Source organism: Periplaneta americana, chromosome 7 (assembly GCF_040183065.1).
Source record: "Periplaneta americana isolate PAMFEO1 chromosome 7, P.americana_PAMFEO1_priV1, whole genome shotgun sequence".
NCBI classification, from domain to species: Eukaryota; Metazoa; Arthropoda; class Insecta; order Blattodea; family Blattidae; genus Periplaneta; species Periplaneta americana.
In genome coordinates, this window is record NC_091123.1 from 144,555,235 (window position 1) to 144,558,098 (window position 2,864).

Sequence of the window (2,864 nt, forward strand, 5' to 3'; positions counted from 1 at the left end):
ATTTAAACATACATTTTATGTGAAATTCTAAGTCAGAATTTGAAGTATCTTCGCCTGACTCATTTCCGGAACTGTAGTTAACGTTTGGTGGCAATAACATCTAACACTTCTTTATCAAAATATGGCTTTGTAGTAATGAGCAATTCTTCCATGCTTGAAATGTACGGGTCAGATGCAGTCAATAGCCTATCAAGCACATCTTGATTACTCTTCTCTCGAGACATTTTTCTTGTGAAACGTTCTCTGTACCTTTTCATACTTAATTAATGGCCTCTTGTGCTTCTTCGCGTAATTGTCCAATAGGAAGCAAAGACTAGAAATTACTATAGGACCGTGAATCAAAATCTTGTGAACGGTTAGTGGCATTGGATCCGAGAATATTCCTCGATGAATATTTTTGCCGTATCCAAAGCATATGTTCTGAATTTTTCAGTATCAGTTTATATTGTTTACTATATAACTTTGAATCTTTTGATTATTACAACACTAACTCGTATAAGGGATGGCGAGTTTTCTGGATTGCAAAAAAAAAAAAAAAAAAAAAAAAAAGCGCCTGGCGGTGTTGCCATTATTAGAGCTTCATACCCAGGCTTCGGTTTGTCGATGAGTAGACCCATTTAATTTTTGAATCCCATCTGTATCTTCTTTTTCGTCTCGGCAACTAATTGTTTGTTTATCTGTCCCCGCTCTTTCCACTTTTTCAGAGGTAGTTTTATATGAAAGGTGCAAAATGCATTCTGAAAATGTTATCTGTGCATGAAGCACCGATAAACCAAATTATATATTTTCGTCACTTGTTTCAGCATTAAAACCTTTTCTTAAAACAAAAGTCATATTGCGACTTCCTGTCACATTTATATCTGTTGAGTACAGAGTGCGAATTAACGGGAGGGGATGGGCGAGATTTCCCCCCCCCCGTTGGAAAATTATCCCCTCTCATAAATTAATATTAACATCCCTGCCAGGGATAACTTCTACCCCCCCCTCACAAAATATAATTGTTTAATACAAGTATAATTTATAAAGTATGGTATAAAGTAATCAAAGAAAATAATATTGATGTATTATCATCACCGGCAAGCTGACAACAATCAATAACTTTGGAATTACACATTTTATCTTAAGGCTGCTCATGTATATAATTATTATTATAACCAAGATGCAAGACAAGCAACTCAGTGCGACCAAGCGTTGAGCCGTATCGAATGAGAGTAATAATAATGTATGATATTTTCCATCTAGAATTCTATCCCCCCCCCTCCATCAGAAATTTTAATTCGCATCCTGGTTGAGTATTCACGCTACAGAAGATTTGCGTAGCAAGTTAATCGATCTCATCCTTGGCATACAGTAGATATGTTAGGCGATGTTAAACCGTCTTGTTTTGGCTTCTTTTGCTTTCATAAACAACTTTGAAAATAATTTCTAATGATGTTCAAAGTCAGTAAACTGTCGCAGTCGCACAGGAGACAAGCATCGCGAAGCCATCACATGTGAGAGGGCAGGCGCAAGTATTGTGTGAAACGCGCGCGCAGCGTCAGTGACGTCACCGACGAGTGACTCTGCAGACTTGGCACCAGCATCAACTACTGGTCGCAGTCGGAAATACAAGCTTTGAGTTACTGTCCCTAGATAGCAGGCGTAGTATATTTGTACTAATAATGAAGATTTTTAACAATTTTGTGAAAATGTTTATACATAATACATTTCTAAACATTTATTTCAAAGTAGTACTTTCAGTTACATTCAGTTAGTTCTGTATATTCTTCTTATAGCTGAGATATTGTACGAAATACGATAAAACAACACATTAAACCAACAAGCGTGTACTAGTGAATATTGCTATGTTTAGGAGGAGCGACGAAGAACTCGCCAGCTTTGCGCAGTGGCAATATCGTAACCAATGAGGTTTATCCGAGGTGCGATTATTGCTAGTTGAAAACTTATACCAATACCCCGCCAAGACGACGTGAAATATCGTCGGCTTCGGCAATTTTTGAAAGCTCCTGCGGGAGCTAAATATCTGAACACAAAATTAATGTTTGTTACATTACTATGTCTGTATTTCTAAGTCTCATTTCGAATTGTACTTACATCGTGTGAGATACAAGTGCCAGCGACTTTGTCATGTTATGTCAATTAGACAACATCGCAGCGTGCCCTAAACGGCTCGTCTCATAGTGATCTGATCGACTAACAAGGTGCGACCTTGAGGAAATTAGACTTATGTTAAGGGCAGTGTACATTCATTCAATATACTAATTTGCTGGGTGTGTACTATAGTTGGGCAACACGATTCTTTTTCAGAAGTAGATTCCAACGATTCAACCATACCTTACGCATCGATTCGTTCACGATTCTTCCCAGTCTGCGATTCCAACTATTCTTTTGAATAGACAACTAGTTCACGATTCTTCCCAGTCTGCAATTCCAGCTATTCACAGGACATTTTCCTTTGCAAAATCACAGGTAGAACAAAAGCGTCCTAAATCTCTCGTATAGATGTAGAGTTAAGCTTAAACGATATTTCCAAGTATCTGTGACAACTGTGACTGTGACAATTAAATATCTGTGACTTTTATCTGTGATTTTGTCACACCGATATTTTATATCGATAAGTAAGCACAATATGCATGAATTACACCGATATTTTGTCACACCGATAAAAATTAACAGGATATATTGAAGAGCAGTGCAATGTGAATACGAATTCTCTATACACTCCACACATCAGTGGTGTATATGGGAAAATGCAAGAAATAAGTTATGTACATGTACCATTAACAAATAAATACTAAGCTAACTCAACAGAAACATGTAAAAAGTTAACCTCATATACCAAGAGGGAATATCGTAGTTGATTG

The 2,864-nt window shown here is 37.1% G+C and overlaps 1 non-coding gene across 1 annotated transcript; it reads left to right on the forward strand.

Moving 5' to 3' along the window:
* The first annotated feature begins 1,874 nt into the window (after positions 1-1,874).
* LOC138703843 (U4 spliceosomal RNA) lies at positions 1,875-2,015 on the forward strand. The gene has a single exon (XR_011333274.1). It is a non-coding gene; the product is annotated as a U4 spliceosomal RNA (small nuclear RNA).
* Positions 2,016-2,864: the final 849 nt, after the last annotated feature.